Raw genomic sequence first — 18,553 nt, forward strand, 5'->3', positions numbered from 1 at the left:
ATTAGAAGATTGGTTTGAACACCACAGTGCTTTAATAGACACGGTCTTGTTGGAGGTGGTATGTCGTTCCTTTCCTCCGACCATTTAGTTGACGTGCCTAGACAGTTAATAGGGGAACCTACAGTTTAACGTGGCTCTCGGATCGTAGTGCAACTCGGCGTTTTTCACATCAGCAAACACTGCCCGAAGGGAAATAAGTGTAAAACCGGAGATAAAATTAGTGGGACTGACCAGGGATCGAAACCGAGACCTTCGTACTCATAGTCTTACTAGTTATCAATTTGCCGCCATGTAGCCACCTCTGAGGATTCTGCTTGGCATTAAAATTAAGGAACTCTTGTTTGTGCCTGCGTTGGCACTTGCGCGTCCCTGCACCAAAGTAAAGAGAACTGAACTGAATGTAGCGCGTTCAAGTTGGCGTAATTAGAAAAGGAGAAAAATTAAACAACATAAATGGTCTCTAGAATGAAATTTTCACTCTGCAGCGGAGTGTGCGCTGATATGAAACTTCCTGGCAGATCAAAACTGTGTGCCCGACCGAGACTCGAACTCGGGACCTTTGCCTTTTGCGGGCAAGTGCTCTACCAACTGAGCTACCGAAGCACGACTCACGCCCCGTACTCACAGCTTTACTTCTGCCAGTACATCGTCTCCTACCTTCCAAACTTTACAGAAGCTCTCCTGCGAACCTTGCAGAACTAGCACTCCTGAAAGAAAGGATATTGCGGAGACATGGCTTAGCCACAGCCTGGGGGATGTTTCCAGAATGAAATTTTCACTCTGCAGCGGAGTGTGCGCTGATATGAAACTTCCTGGCAGATTAAAACTGTGTGCCCGACCGAGACTCGAACTCGGGACCTTTGCCTTTCGCGGGCAAGTGCTCTACCAACTGAGCTACCGAAGCACGACTCACGCCCAGTACTCACAGCTTTACTTCTGCCAGTACCTCGTCTCCTACCTTCCAAACTTTACAGAAGCTCTCCTGCGAACCTTGCAGAACTAGCACTCCTGAAAGAAAGGATATTGTGGAGACATGGCTTAGCCACAGCCTGGGGGATGTTTCCAGAATGAAATTTTCACTCTGCAGCGGAATGTGCGCTGATATGAAACTTCCTGGCAGATTAAAACTGTGTGCCCGACCGAGACTCGAACTCGGGACCTTTGCCTTTCGTGGGCAAGTGCTCTACCAACCGAGCTACCGAAGCACGACTCACGCCCGGTACTCACAGCTTTACGTCTGCCAGTACATCGTCTCCTACCTTCCAAACTTTACAGAAGCGCTCCCGCGAAAGGCAAAGGTCCCGAGTTCGAGTCTCGGTCGGGCACACAGTTTTAATCTGCCAGGAAGTTTCATATCAGCGCATACTCCGCTGCAGAGTGAAAATTTCATTCTGGAAACATCCCTCAGGCTGTGGCTAAGCGCCGGCCGAAGTGGCCGTGCGGTTAAAGGCGCTGCAGTCTGGAACCGCAAGACCGCTACGGTCGCAGGTTCGAATCCTGCCCCGGGCATGGATGTTTGTGATGTCCTTAGGTTAGTTAGGTTTAACTAGTTCTAAGTTCTAGGGGACTAATGACCTCAGCAGTTGAGTCCCATAGTGCTCAGAGCCCTTTTGTGGCTAAGCCATGTCTCCGCAATATCCTTTCTTTCAGGAGTGCTAGTTCTGCAAGGTTCGCAGGAGAGCTTCTGTAAAGTTTGGAAGGTAGGAGACGAGGTACTGGCAGAAGTAAAGCTGGAACTGACAGGAAAAATCAAGTGAACTTTGAGGCTTAAATGAGTGCACACCAGGAAGTAACTCGTCGATCACAGAGTTGCCAAACATACCTTGCCTTGTTGCCAAATCTCAGTTACAGTACCAGCAGGAAGAAGACGAACCGATGTGTTGCTACACAGGGCTGGGAAGTGACCGTAGTTGTCATCTCAAAGACGGGGCTGGCACGGCCTGGAATACGTATAGTGTCTGATCTCCATTTCTGTAACTAGGTTTAGGGACTGGAGCGTAGTTACTAATAATACTGAGAACTGAGGTTAAACTAAGCATCATAAATCAGTAACTCTCATAGGTTTTTTTATATTTCTTTCGTAAGTGTACTCAAAACTAAGAAACTCATTCATGGACGTTTTCGTGCCTGCCCGATAGTTGAGCACAACAAACAAATAAAAATTAAAATCATTGTGTATGAGTGTGTGTGTGAGTGTGTGTGAGAGTGTGTGAAACAGACAGAGTGGGAGATAGAGATAAATATAAAAAAGATTGAGAGAGAGAGTAAATAATTGTTGCAAAGAAATTGAATCATGGTATGTAAAGAAATCTTTCATTAAAATGACACGTTCCATGTCATTAAGAAATGTCTTATTCATTATCTATGGAACAAATATTAATGGAATCAAATCTAATCTAATCTATATTGCTGATTAGCCATAAAGAGTCATGAATTACCGAAATTTTCGCCACTATCAGTAACTAAATCTAAACTTGAAAATAAACGACCACAGTTTTTGTAATAAACTGGGACTCCTATCAAGACCCTTTCGTCTCTGTTAACTAACCATGAAAGATGTCTGATATACCTCCGTTCAGAAATAACAAGGTGTGCATGCATTTAAAGCGAAATGCATGATGTGATGTTCTGTGACTGAGATACGAACCCAACTCGTAATCGGATTGTTAACTAAGTAAAATCAAATGTTATGTATCGTTTTATCTTACCAGCTGCTAGGTGTTTGAATCTAAAATAAGGATACAAATTTTTGTGCCTGAGCGACAATCGAACCGCACACCTACCGTCCTTCTTTATCATCCACGAGTATAGCTTATGTATCAATTGGTTACTCACCAACAGTAAGATGTGTGCGTGTTTGACCAGAAATAACTACACCTATTGTGAATGTTGGCAACACATGAACATACATTAAAAATGCATGTTAATTTTCACTAGCAGGCCGGTGTGCACGTGATAGGGCTTGAAATGAAATTATGAATATTTTTGTACTGGATCAGTATTCGGACTCACATACTTACCTTTGGAGGAGACCTAGAGAAGATTGCAGCCTTGGGAAAGGGAATGAAATGACTGAACTATACTGTTCCCAGAGATTCAGATCCTCGAGAGAGGAGATACGAATTCAAATCACAGTCCAGCACCAAATTTTTCAGCGTCTGTAGTTCAATCAAGTACAAGTAAAACAAGTGCCTCGTTCATTTAAATGGCTATCGGTTCATCAAATAAAATAAAATTTTCTAATGTAAGTAAGTTTACTGGCGACAATATTTCTATTTACCATGACTTCCGCCTGTGTCATTTCCTAACGTAAACTGGCTCTGCCCAATTGGTAATGAAGGAACGTGATGTTTAATGCGGATTCTGAATTATAACGTCTTTCTCTTGAGGTTACCAGAGGTAAAGTAAATCTGTTTGTGCCTCTTAAAGGTAAGTGCCTGAACCCACGCATTTCACCTGTGATTGTTCGTTCCACCAGACCATTGTGGCCTTATTTCCCAGCCCCAGAAGTTTGCTGTAATGGATTATATGCTTAGCTTACAAAATCAGTCACGGTGGAAAAAAAGCCAGTCTATTAAATGGTTAAGTAGAAGCAAGCTTCTGGCGCGGAGATTATGCTATTTTCATGTTAGCAGGATGTAAAGCCTCTTCCAGGCATCATAGCCTCGATGTCAAACATTTTGAAATTTTCACTAACTCAGCAAATTTCTTAGTTCGAGAAAATCCACTGTGAAGTGTGAAGTTACGGGATAATTCGATTATTACCATCATTATTACTATCATTTTCTTCATGCCGCTGCTGGAATACACGTGCTTGAACATCATTTAATGCCTTTTGGTCATTATAGAAGTAGTTGCCCAAGAACAGGTTCCTTCTCTGTCTAAGGAATTCTTTTAATGTTAATATCAAACATCAGTAATTACTCGTAGATTACATTAAAACTGAAGTAATTGATAAAAACGTCACTTGATAACAAAAACGCACTGTCTTTTTTCATTTACTTGCGCCTAGAAATGGCTGTCGAATTCTGCCAAACCAAAAGCCAAGGGATCTTACTGCCTTCCGATATGCGTCGCTGTCAGTTCTTCCATGTGATTTGGTCGACGTGACCTCTTTCAAGTTGTGTATGGCAGAGAATGTTTTAGAAAATCAATTATTTTCCTTTGCAATAAACAGAAATAATTTTTTTTCTAAGCTATCCAAGTTTAAAATTTTCGCAATATTAGTTCACATTTAATATTCGCTTCTGTAATGTGGGAAAGTACTTCACAGTTCCAAAACCCGCCTCCAACCCATTGACCTTACACTTAGTCGCTGACCATAAATTCTAGCTCAGAGTGACACCAGTTTAAGTAACCTAATGTAGCGAAGACTAGTTGCCAGTGCTCTTTCTCACCGGAAAATACGCAGTTAACCCATTGGGCTCCATAAGTAAACTGTAATAGTAATTTATGTGTGTATGCAACGCATACGGATTGTAGAATTTAGTAGTGCTGTCTCTTCCACTTCTGTATACAATACGCCTGATCTAAACGGGCCCTTTATCATTATAAGCCCTGGGCAGTGCAACATCATACTGACAACAGTAATGTGCTTTTACTGACAACCTCACTGTTCGTTTTACCCGATTTTGTAATCATTTAAATAAACAACATGACCTTCCAGTGTACGTTTTTTCTCATAAGACGCATAATGGCAATGAAGACTGAGGCATCAAAGAGAGACCATTTATGAAACTTCCTGGCAGATTAAAACTGTGTGCCCGACCGAGACTCGAACTCGGGACCTTTGCCTTTCGCGGGCAAGTGCTCTACCAACTGAGCTACCGAAGCACGACTCACGCCCGGTACTCACAGCTTTACTTCTGCCAGAACCTCGTCTCCTACCTTCCAAACTTTACAGAAGCTCTCCTGCGAACCTTGCAGAACTAGCACTCCTGAAAGGTATACAGGGTGTAAGCGAGTAAGGCGCCAAAATTATACAGATAGTACATCTCGGAGTGATTGACAAAAAAGTCTAATGACATTTTCTTGTATCATGTGCTTTATTTTTGTAATATTAAAACCTAATGTTCGTAGGATAGATAGTATACGCATTTTTGTTTACGTAGTCAACCGACAGTACACGGCGTACCGAGCTTATTGCCTACAATGACGGGGCGGCCAGAGAAAGGCAACGAGCCGACTAGAGGATTGAAATCATTAGACGTGTGCAACGACGTTGTGTGATAATCAGGTGGTACCGAAAAAAGGAATGTAAACGGTTTTTAGATTGTCAAGAATGTGTAATTCGCTTTACGTGAATTGAATACAACCAGTCTGTTTCTCAACAAGTCGATAACGATGGTCGTAGTAGTAATGACAAGCTAATATCAAACACAATGTATTTCCATTAGAACAAATTCAATCAATCGCCAAGTAGATAGTTGTGCATTAATTACAATCAATTGTTTCACCTTTTTACGGCAATGCCATAACGAATACTAAATTCACATTATTTTCCTTCTGTAAAACAACATCGTAACGAAAAGAAAACCCATTACTTCGTTTCCTCTTACACCAATACTACAATAAATGTTCGAAATGACCACCATTCGCTTCTACACATACATCGTTACGGCAAACCCAGTTTCGTCGCACTCGTTCACATACACGCACATTGGCCTTTATGGTATTGGCAGCATCTAAAATCTTCTGCGTCACATTATTTACTGGCTCAGCATCAACAAGTTCCTTCATATGGCCCCAAAAGTAAAAATGCAGTGGATTTAAATCAGGGCTGCGTGCTGGCCATCGACGTGGACCCGAACGCCCGATCCATCGTCCTGGAAATCGACTATCCAAAAATCTGCGTACTCTGTGACCAATGTGGGGTGGAGCACCATCGTGGAGGAACCACATGTTACGACGTATGCCTAACGTAATGTCTTCTAACAACGTTAGTAACAATGTTTCCTCTAGAAACGTTCGGTAATAGCTATCAGTCAGACGTGCAGGTAAAACATAGGGCCCAATAATGTAATTATCGAGCATACCCGCCCACACATTAACGGAAAATCGTCACTGAAAATGTGTTGCCACTACGTGGCGAGAATTGTGTACACTCCACGTGTGCATGTTATGGAAATTAGTTATTCCGTCGCGAGTGAAACACGCTTCATCTGTGACGAGTATTTTGTTGACAAAATCATGCTGCGCACTGTGTAACAAAAACCACTCTGAGAATTCACGTCGTGGAGGGAAATCGTGTTCTTCCAATGCTTGTACGCGTTGAATGTGGTAAGGCCGCCGACGCTCCTCTTGCAAAGTGCGATGAACGACAGTGTGCGATATACCCACGTGGCGGGCGATGCTTCTAGTACTCTGAGAAGGATCCTCCTGGATGCGGTCCAGAATTTTTTCCTCAGCTTCCGATGTACGATCGGCGCGTTGTGGGCCTCTGCCTTCTGCGCGGCGCAGTAAAGAGACAGTATCTCTCAATCTAAGGAAATTAAATACGTACTCGTCAGTTGTATTCTGTCATGATGTAACAAAAACGGAAAGCATATAAGAAGATACGTTTCGCATACGGACGAAAATTTACAAACGTGCAGATAACTACTGTACTTTATTAAGATGTAAATGCATAATAATCGCATACAAGTAGAGAATTACAATGACACAAACCTTTGATGCACAGCAGCAAATGTCTTTCGTGCAGGAAGTCGTCACTGTGGGAAGCGTTCTCGATAAATTCGTACAGCTGCCCTCGCAACACCTTTTGCCTCGCCATAAATTAAATGCATATCACATAGTTCAGCTATAGTAAATCTCCTTTCCATCCTAACAGTTAACAGAGTTGTAATAACATCTGCACAGGTTACTCGCCTACTGTCGTCGCTCGGTGTATTACAATGACGCAGCCACTCAGGCCGCAGTTGCCTATGTGTTTACGATTTACGCTCGCGATATCAATACGCGCAGCAGGCAATAACAGGAACCGATTGCTTACGTACGTGCAAGGCCAAGTATCTACTTTTCCAAAACCGTTATCCTGAGACGAACTGTTTTTTTCTGGTCCAACCGTAGGAAATACGCAAACATGTTACTAGACTTTTTTGTCAAGAATTGCGAGATGTGCCATCTGTATAATTTTGGCGCCTTATACCATTTACACCCTGTATATACAGTTACAGAACATTCCAGTACAATGATTATTGATATTTGTATATACTTCTAGAATGTCCTAAGCCCGAATATAGAAATTAAAATTTTACAGCTCATGTGAGTTTGGAACTCACGACCCAGCATGCAACAGTCTAGTATTATAACCGCTACATCCCAGTGACAGTGCTACTCAGCTTCTTATGCGACAATATGGCCGAAAGAGACAGCCTTCCAGGAATTGTGAAACGAATCCTGTCGTCCAGGTCCGTGTGCCACAAAGAGCGCAGATTCGCCACGAGATGGGGAAATTCGTCTATTGTGCTGAATGAGGCCAGGCTGATCAGGCCTAAGCGCTGTGGTGTACGAGTGAGACAGACGAGAACCTACGTCATAGGGAAACCCCGTAGAAGCTGTTTGTGCCCCGGGAGGCGTAGCAGTGTTAAATATGGCGGACCTAAGATCGGCCGTAAAGGAAAACATTTATGAAAACTATTTAATTCTGTAGTAATTCAGGGAATGAAGCCACAGTGATTTTAATCTACCATCTTTCTTAAATTTTCCTGGTGACCCCAATAAAATTGAATATTGATCATATCTATAATAAAAAATGGTTCAAATGGCTCTGAGCACTATGGGACTCAACTGCTGTGGTCATCAGTCTCCTAGAACTTAGAACTACTTAAACCTAACCAACCTAAGGACATCACACACATCCATGCCCGAGGCAGGATTCGAACCTGCGACCGTAGCAGCAGCGCGGCTCCGGACTGGAGCGCCTAGAACCGCACGGCCACCGCGGCCGGCCATATCTATAATAGTTTAGGATTTACTGTTAAAGTGCAATTAACAAGTTTTGTAACAAAGTCCTGAATTCTACATTCTGAACGCTTTCGTCGATCGTAAGGATCGACATTTCATAAAAAAAACCGCACCATTAAAATGACAATTGTTGTAAATATCAACTCTGTAACTTTATTTGTTTAAAAGATACAGTAAATCAAAAATAGGAGGTGCATCGCTATAGGGGGCAGGAGCAGATGGACAGAGAGAGAGAGGGGAGGTGGTGATGGACAGAGAGAAGAGGGAAAAGCAGATTAGGACACTTACCCACTTCCTATACATACCTAGCAATTGCAGAGCATTGCTAGGTTCGTTAGTATTTAATAAAAATTTCTTGTAGCTGGTTGGCAAGTTAAATCAAAAGATTTGCACACTCATGGGTCATCAGCTGCGGAGTCCCATCGTTAGGAGTGTCCGGTGCACTACATATTCAGACACACTTTTACTCTGCTCAACATTAAAGTCTGATGTTAGTTCGGCCACAGTTCACCGCCTGTCTTGTTTTGCCAGTGTGCCTAGCCTACAACGTCTGACATCTCTTATGAGGTGACTGCCCAACTCCACAATGCCTGGACGTGGTTTCAACTTGATTTCGCTATGTGTTGAAGACACTCACCATAGAACTCCTTGAGCACCTGATATATCTTGCAGTTTCCAAAATTCACATGCCGAGCCTCCAGGCCATCACAATCTGCCCTCGGTCAAAGTCAGACAGATCGCGTGCCTTCTCCATTTTACAGATGGACGGCACATTCACTGATATTACATGCACTGTTCATGTATCTAACTATCAGGATTTCCTTGCCAGGTGACGTAGCTATCACATGGATGGGTTTACGTCAGTAGCAGGTCGGTGGTCATAATATCACGGCTGATCAATGTAAACAACATTGACAGAGGTTGGAAATTCGTTACATACACATCTGATTCCGTTGCTCCACTGAATAACTGGGTATTGTCTTCATAAGCAAATCACATTTCGAAATCTGGAGGAAATCTATATGTGCATATATGGTATAGAAGAATGCATTTTTAATGCAAAATTTGTTAACTCAACATTATGATCACGAACTTTATGTTCCAGTACGCCCTTTACAATATCGTAAAAAAGCATTTGTAATGGCGACTTGCCGTGACTTAGTTAGTACACTGTAGCACATATCGTATCCTGCAAAACTCGTGTGTTCCCAACACTTTGATGCTTTAGAAATATGCTCTGCAGTAACTCTCGAGCTGTTAATTTTAATGTGGCAACACGAAATACACACATTATTGATGCACTGACACTGCTGCTGTCAATGACATGAATGCCAAACAGATTGTGCTGTACGTCTCCATCAACTGCCCCTCGATATATATCAGTTTACTGCACAGATTTTCCCACTCTGTCTGAATGAGCCACCTCTTAATACCACACCATACACCCTCAACATCCAGTATAACCTTGAGACCATTGTCAGCTACTATCCCAACACTAACTAACACAGACCCGTTGGTGGTTAATTAATACGTACTGGTGAATAGTAACATCAGTTCTAATGAAACGCGTCTTGTGGATGCTGCTAGAATTGTACATGTTTGGTGGACTCCATTTGAATATGCTACATAAAAAAAATCTCTGGGAAATCCGAAATATTTCTCCCGAAAACATAAGGATGGATTAGGGTATGTATGGAGGTATACAGTCAATCACTTTATACTCGATCAATACGTGCGAGTGGGATGGAAGAGTAATCGATAATGTTGGTGCGATGTACTCTCCACCATGCACTGTGCAGCGGCTTGTCGTGTATTTTTTTTTTTTTTTAAGACGAAAGCTGTTTGCAGGTGATGGAGTTGCCTACAGTCTGACTGGAAGACTTGTGGTTGGGCTGATAGTTGACCTAAACGTGAATAGATCCATTACACACTTATAGGACTTGAAATTCCATACACTGTCACTAGAAGCATCCGCTGCAGTAAAATATAAAATACTTTCCAGGAAGCACCTGGGGAAAGTTGAAGTAGAACGCGTATGTCGGGCTCAGATTCATGTGCAGGAATGTTAAGGGAAGTAACTCAAATACTAAGAACTGACAGGTGGACTTACGTGTGGCAGGCGAGCAGGTGCAAATCCCGTCGGCATGTCACCTAACTAACATTACAACTTTAACCGACATGTAAGTATTGGTGGTTTTAAAAAAATTCTGTTCTACAACACATATGTGCACTGCCCACTGCTCTAGCCAGAATACGGTATTGCAGTCAGCCCAATCTCAAATAGCATGTGGGAGGAAAAATGAATGCTGCTGTGATTAAACCCTAAATCTTCCGCTAATCTTACTGCAGTTCTGAACTGTTGTGTGTGGTCGTTTGAGTCAGTCATACCAATGTAAATGATTCAGTAGATAGCGTGAGTTGAAAGCTCTGTGACACTGCTGAAGTCGTGTTATGTCGGTACACCCCATTTCAAAAGTCTGTATTTCTCGTAAAATGTCATGCGTTCAACGAAGACTCTGATCCCATTATGTCATTGTATATCTAGTGGAACAATCGTAGGAATGCAATGAAGGAGACTGGGATACGTACAGGGACATATTTATAGACTATCATTTTATATCGATGAACTGCAGATGTTACGGCTCTGAATTTCTCTATAAAGTCCCAACATGCCAAAGGAGGTGCGTCAGTAAGGCTTCATTGACCATTTGCAGCCGGCCGTTGTGGCCGTGCGGTTCTAGGCGCTTCAGTCTGGAACCGCGTGACCGCTACGGTCGCAGGTTCGAATCCTGCCTCGGGCATGGCTGTGTGCAATGTCCTTAGGGTAGTTAGGTTTAATTAGTTCTAAGTTCTAGGCGACTGATGACCTCAGACGTTAAGTCGCATAGCGCTCAGAGCCATTTGAACATTTGACCATTTGCACTGGACCAATATTTGCCTATATTCTATCCATTAAAAAACTGATATGTGGCCTAGCGGTCATTAACGAGATTACAGTACGTATTAATGCACACAGATAACCATTTTTAGTCAGTCATTACGTGTGTTAGCGGAATAGGAACAACCTCGATAATACTGCTGCGACATAGCACACAGCGTGCAGTGGTTTACGAAATATGTATTTAGGTCTAGGCTCTTACACAGGGTGATTTTTTCCAACATGTAAAACTCTAGGGATTGATTGATGAGAAGATACAAAACAAAAAAGGTCTAATGAATTTGTCTCCGGAACTGCATGGTTTCCATGCTAGGGACAGTTTATTCAGTCATACTTTGTTAGGGAGAATGCGATCTAATACGCGCTGTAACATGCAGCCACAGTTGCATGGTTTCCTCCTAGAGGCTGATACTACTCCTCATACGTATACTAGGGTGCCCTCTCCTGCCATCGTAATTGTAATGTTGTGTCCGATTCACTTCTCTTGCTGACTCACCTTGTAGTGGATGTGATACAAGTTGTACACAGTGGTTCCGTATTCGAATCGAGAGCTTGCCGACATTGTGTTTACTTACAGAAAGGCAAATGGCATCGAGCGACAGGCAGCAAGGTTGTATATCAGGACAACAACGACAACCACAGCATTCAATGTTTGCAACAGTGTTTCACCGTTTGTATGAGACAGGGTAGTTTCAGAAACCAGGAAATCATGAATGACGTACCCGAAATGTTCAGCCACCAGTCTTGTAGGAAAATGTGATTAACACTGTGGAAGGTGACTACCAGTCAGTACCAGGCAGTTGGTCCACCAGCACAGGGTAAGCCGGACGAGCATGTGGAACATTCTCCATGACAATTGTGACTGCCCTTATCACTTACAGCGTGTGCGGGGCTTACTAGCGACAGACTTTCCACATCGAGAGCAGTTTCTTCACTAGGAGCCATGATTCTAGGATTTGTGTCATCCATCCTATTCACAACTGAGGCCACCTTTATGCGGAGTGGTATCTTCATCTTTCATGACAGTCGTGTGTGGGATAGTATGCAGTACCCCCATGGTATGGTGACAGCGAATCATCAGCATCGGTTCACTCGGAATGCGTGGGCCGGAATGTTTGGCGACCGTATTTTGCGATCAGTCTTCCTTCCACCTCGCCTAACAGGCCGGAACTATCGCCGTTTCTTGAAGCTGACTTTACCTCCCCTGCTGGAAGAAGTGCCATTGATGATTCGAAGGGTTATGTGGTTGCTACATGATGGTGCTCCAGCACACTTAGCCATTAACATCCAGATGCATCTCAGTCGTATCTTGCTTGGTTGATGGATGCTTGTGTGATATTAGAAAGCAAACTATTAAGCATAAACAAAAAATTGATTAAAAAAAAACACAAACCACCTTACCTGTGAAAATTGTTCCGAATACTACAGTTAGAATAGCAAGCAGAGCGTAAGGCGCCCTTTCTTTATTTATTGCTGAACATTGTTCTATTTTAGCTGTAGATCATTTAGGAATACTGTGCAAGAAGGTGTTTTCCCGTGATGAGGGCGCTAAAAACATGCAATTACATCGTACAAAGTGCACTAATATTGTAACTGAAGTTTTGGCTCCATATTTTACACAATCATTGGTTGAAGATACAGGTAACCAAAAATACAGTGTACTAATAGATGAATCCACAGATGTATCAATATCTAAAATGTTAGACGGTACTATAGTGTAAACAATCAAACCATTAGATCAGCATTTCTCAAACTCGCTCTAGTAGAAACTGCAGATGCAAGAAATCTGGCTGCTGTTCTTGTGAATTCTTTGAAAGATCTCAAACTTCCAATCGCCAATATGATAGGAATTGGCACAGATAATGCTTCTGCAATGGTTGGAATAAACAATGGGCTTTTCGAACAACTCAATAGAGAATATGGTTTGAAGCATTTGGTATTGATCCGTTGCATTTGTCACTCTCTTCAGCTTGCAGTTTCGTACGCCTCAGTGAATACCATACCTAGAAACACAGAGTTTCTCGTACGGGAAACTTACAATTGGTTCTCCATTTCACCCACAAGACAAAAGGAACATAAAAAGGTTTATGAGACAATAAATTGTGGAAAACAGCCACTAAAAATTTTGAAGGTCTGTGCAACACGTTGGCTTTCAATTGAACCAGCAATACGAAGAATTCTGGAGCAGTGGGAAGAACTAAAGCTACGTTTTTCACTTGCCATGGTTCAAGACAATTGTTACACTGCCGATCTTTTGTACAAGATGTATTGTGACGACTCAAATCATCTTTACATGTTTTACCTTAAACATGCTTTAAAAGACGTACAAATAGCAATAAAAGCTTTTGATGGAGAAGACAATGACCCCACTAAATTACTAGATACACTTGTATTTCTCATGCAGTCACTCGGACAAAACATAGTTTTTCCAACTGTTGATTTGTTGACAACACCAGTTCCAAGCGAATGTATGTACGCAATTCCGAACCTTGGCTTTACGAGGTGCATTCAAGTTCTAAGGCCTCCAATTTTTTTTCTAATTAACTACTCACCCGAAATCGATTAAACTGGCGTGGCTTCTCGACGTAATCGCCCTGCAGACGTACACATTTTTCACAACGCTGACACCATGATTCCATGGCAGCGGCGAAGGCTTCTTTAGGAGTCTGTTTTGACCACTGGAAAATCACTGAGGCAATAGCAGCACGGCTGGTGAATGTGCGGCCACGGAGAGTGTCTTTCATTGTTGGAAAAAGCCAAAAGTCACTAGGAGCCTGGTCAGGTGAGTAGGGAGCATGAGGGATCACTTCAAAGTTGTTATCACGAAGAAACTGTTGCGTAACGTTAGCTCGATGTGCGGGTGCATTGTCTTGGTGAAACAGCACACGCGCAGCCCTTCCTGGACGTTTTTGTTGCAGTGCAGGAAGGAATTTGTTCTTCAAAACATTTTCGTAGGATGCACCTGTTACCGTAGTGCCCTTTGGAATGCAATGGGTAAGGATTACGCCGTCGCTGTCCCAGAACATGGACACCATCATTTTTTCAGCATTACCCGAAATTTTTTTGGTGGCAGTGAATCTGTGTGCTTCCATTGAGCTGACTGGCGCTTTGTATCTGGATTGAAAAATGGCATCCACATCTCATCCATTGTCACAACTGACGAAAAGAAAGTCCCATTCGTGCTGTCGTTGCACGTCAACATTGCTTGGCAACATGCCACACGGGCAGCCATGTGATCGTCCGTCAGCATTCGTGGCACCCACCTGGATGACACTTTTCGCATTTTCAGGTCATCATGCAGGATTGTGTGCACAGAACCCACAGAAATGCCAACTCTGGAGGCGATCTGTTCAACAGTCATTCGGCGATCCCCCAAATCAATTCTCTCCACTTTCTCGATCATGTCATCAGACCGGCTTGTGCGAGCCTAAGGTTTTTTCGGTTTGTTGTCACACGATGTTCTGTCTTCATTAAACTGTCGCACCCACGAACGCACTTTCGACACATCCATAACTCCATCACCACATGTCTCCTTCAACTGTCGATGAATTTCAATTGGTTTCACACCACGCAAATTCAGAAAACGATTGATTGCATGCTGTTCATGTAAGGAAAACGTCGCCATTTTAAGTATTTAAAACAGTTCTCATTCTCGCCGCTGGCGGTAAAATTCCATCTGCCGTACGGTGCTGCCATCTCTGGGACGTATTGACAATGAACGCGGCCTCATTTTAAAACAATGCGCATGTTTCTATCTCTTTCCAGTCCGGAGAAAAAAAATTGGAGGCCTTAGAACTTGAATGCACCTCGTATGTTCGAACAGAAATTGTCTGAGCCAAGTTTGTCTGAAGAAAATAAAGTTTATTTGAAGAAGAGATGCATTCAATTTAGTCCAAAACTCATAAAAGAAATTCAATAAAGATTGCCAAGTAACGTTACGATCCTGAAAAAAATGTCAATGCTGGATATTGAAGAAACACGAAAGTGAAAAAAAAAATACTGTAGTGGATGTAGCCAAAGAATTGGGTTTTAGTGGCGATTTCATAGATGGTATGCTGCAAGAATGGCATAATATCAACTTCATTAGGTGGAATAACACTACTAACACTGTTCGATTTTGGAGTGAGGTTTTGCAGTATAAAAATGCCGCAGGGGAGAATCCTTTTTCTTTGATTTCACAGCTGGCAATGACTGTTCTATGCCTACCGCATTCAAATGCAGAAGTGGAAAGAATATTCAGTTCTATGAACATTATAAAAACAAAACAACGTAACAGATTATCGTTAAAGACAATTAATGCTTTGATCATGTTGAGAGACCAGCTGAAGAAGCAAAATAAAAATTGTGCATCTTTTGACATACGGTCAGAAGTACTGGAGCTTATTGGAACGAACGAAAGTTACTCTTTTGCAACAAAACCAGTCGAACTGCAACATCATCTTTTGAGCGACGTTCAACCCTCTACATCAACTACAGTTCTGTCAGAACATGAAACAGAAGAGTAATTCGATCTCCTGAGTGACGACGATGAATAGCTCACATGCCGGTATGTATATATTTTGTAACCTAATTTGAGTTCTTGCTTTCTTTTGTTACAAATATAGTTGAATATCTCTAGTATATTTGAATACTGTGATTGAAACAACAATTTATGTGTTGCATCAATTACGAAAACATGTTTACTTAAACGGTAGCGTATTTTATATGTATGTTGTTGCAAGCGATGCGTCATTTAATTAAAACAATATAGCAATTACGTATGAGACAATTTTAAGTAATGTTTTATTCCCCCCCCCCCCCCCCACTGGCTTAGCACGAAATTTTCAGTACACCCCTAGTAAAATCAGTTTTAGCGACTTCCTAGCGACTTTTGATATTGAATCTACCTACTCGGGTTTTTTAGAGTTGGCAACACTGCGTGCCACATCAGTGCTCTTGGAAGAGAGCTGTGGCGGTGACGTGGCTCTGTAGTTGTTCCCACATAGTGATTAGCGAAGATGGAAAAAATCAAGATTCGAGCTGTGATTAAGTACCTCGTAAAGAAAGGTACGAAAGCAAAGGACATTCATGCCGATTTCCAGAATACACTGGGGAACTCTGCTCCTACATATTCAACTGTTGTCAAGTGGACAAATGAATTTAAATTTGGTTGGGAGACCTTAGATGATGATTCGCGCAGTGGTCGGCGAAGCTGTGTCACTACTCCATAAATCATTGCAAAAGTGCACAAAATGGTCATAGAGGATCGCCGATGGAAAGTGCGTGAAATTCATCACGCTTGCCAAATGTCATCTGAAAGGGTATATCACATTTTAACTGAAGAAATAGAAATGTAAATATTATCTGCAAAATGGGTGCCGCGACTCTTGACGCGCGCCCGCACACGTGTGCCGTCGCCATGGCAAAATTACACGAACTACGGTATGAATTGTTGCCACACCAGCTTTATTCACCTGATATGGCTCCGTCAGACTTCCGTCTCTTCCCAAAATTGAAAATTTTTCTTGGTGGACGAAGATTCACTTCAAACGAAGGATTGATAGCAGGAGATGACTACTATTTTGCAGGCCTGGAGGAAACTCATTTTCGAAGTGCGATCAAGGCACTGGAATATCGTTGAACGAAGTCCCTTAGTCTACACGGAGACTACACTGAAAAACAAAAAAAAGTTTTAGTGATGTAAGTACCTTTTTTCTATTCCGTTCTGAGAACTTCTCCAACCACCCTTATACACTCCTGGAAATTGAAATAAGAACACCGTGAATTCATTGTCCCAGGAAGGGGAAACTTTATTGACACATTCCTGGGGTCAGATACATCACATGATCACACTGACAGAACCACAGGCACATAGACACAGGCAACAGAGCATGCACAATGTCGGCACTAGTACAGTGTATATCCACCTTTCGCAGCAATGCAGGCTGCTATTCTCCCATGGAGACGATCGTAGAGATGCTGGATGTAGTCCTGTGGAACGGCTTGCCATGCCATTTCCACCTGGCGCCTCAGTTGGACCAGCGTTCGTGCTGGACGTGCAGACCGCGTGAGACGACGCTTCATCCAGTCCCAAACATGCTCAATGGGGGACAGATCCGGAGATCTTGCTGGCCAGGGTAGTTGACTTACACCTTCTAGAGAACGTTGGGTGGCACGGGATACATGCGGACGTGCATTGTCCTGTTGGAACAGCAAGTTCCCTTGCCGGTCTAGGAATGGTAGAACGATGGGTTCGATGACGGTTTGGATGTACCGTGCACTATTCAGTGTCCCCTCGACGATCACCAGTGGTGTACGGCCAGTGTAGGAGATCGCTCCCCACACCATGATGCCGGGTGTTGGCCCTGTGTGCCTTGGTCGTATGCAGTCCTGATTGTGGCGCTCACCTGCACGGCGCCAAACACGCATACGACCATCATTGGCAACAAGGCAGAAGCGACTCTCATCGCTGAAGACGACACGTCTCCATTCGTCCCTCCATTCACGCCTGTCGCGACACCACTGGAGGCGGGCTGCACGATGTTGGGGCGTGAGCGGAAGACGGCCTAACGGTGTGCGGGACCGTAGCCCAGCTTCATGGAGACGGTTGCGAATGGTACTCGCCGATACCCCAGGAGCAACAGTGTCCCTAATTTGCTGGGAAGTGGCGGTGCGGTCCCCTACGGCACTGCGTAGGATCCTACGGTCTTGGCGTGCATCCGTGCGTCGCTGCGGTCCGGTCCCAGGTCGACGGGCACGTGCACCTTCCACCGACCATTGGCGACAACATCGATGTACTGTGGAGACCTCACGCCCCACGTGTTGAGCAATTCGGCGGTACGTCCACCCGGCCTCCCGCATGCCCACTATACGCCCTCGCTCAAAGTCCGTCAACTGCACATACGGTTCACGTCCACGCTGTCGCGGCATGCTACCAGTGTTAAAGACTGCGATGGAGCTCCGTATGCCACGGCAAACTGGCTGACATTGACGGCGGCGGTGCACAAATGCTGCGCAGCTAGCGCCATTCGACGGCCAACACCGCGGTTCCTGTTGTGTCCGCTGTGCCGTGCGTGTGATCATTGCTTGTACAGCCCTCTCGCAGTGTCCGGAGCAAATATGGTGGGTCTGACACACCGGTGTCAATGTGTTCTTTTTTCCATTTCCAGGAGTGTACTTTGTCCCATAATAGATCTTGCTATTAATCAACGTCAGACCCAATCCTTACTCAGTGCTGTTCAGAGACGTAAAGTACAATACGATGGAGCAGTACCAGTACAGTTTCGCAGAACTCACAGATATGCACCTTGAGTATGGGGAAGTACGTTCAGTGTTCTCGGTGCTGAAAGGCTGTAAAGGGAACGATTTCCTAACAGGCATCATCCGTCACGACGAGTGTTTATTTCTCTCGGTCGACGAATGCTGGAGACTGGTTCATTGGAAAGAACAAACGAGGGATTTGGCAACATGAGGACCACTCACACACTCGATTTTGAAGAGGAGGTGCTGGAACGTGTTGTACCAGGCCCCACTACAAGTACGCGTTGTATTGCATGTGAAATGGGCGCTGCACATACTAGCGTGTGGAAGTATTCCACGACCAACAATTACACCTATATCACTCTCAATGAGTCCATGCAATGCTTATGACTGACTTTGCACCAAGCGCCG

At 43.6% G+C, this 18,553-nt stretch overlaps 1 non-coding gene across 1 annotated transcript; it reads right to left on the minus strand.

Annotated features, from left to right (window-relative positions):
• Positions 1-529: 529 nt before the first annotated feature.
• Trnal-caa (transfer RNA leucine (anticodon CAA)) lies at positions 530-604 on the minus strand. The gene has a single exon. It is a non-coding gene; the product is annotated as a tRNA-Leu (tRNA).
• Positions 605-18,553: the final 17,949 nt, after the last annotated feature.

This window comes from Schistocerca serialis, chromosome 3 (genome assembly GCF_023864345.2).
Source record: "Schistocerca serialis cubense isolate TAMUIC-IGC-003099 chromosome 3, iqSchSeri2.2, whole genome shotgun sequence".
NCBI lineage: Eukaryota > Metazoa > Arthropoda > Insecta > Orthoptera > Acrididae > Schistocerca > Schistocerca serialis.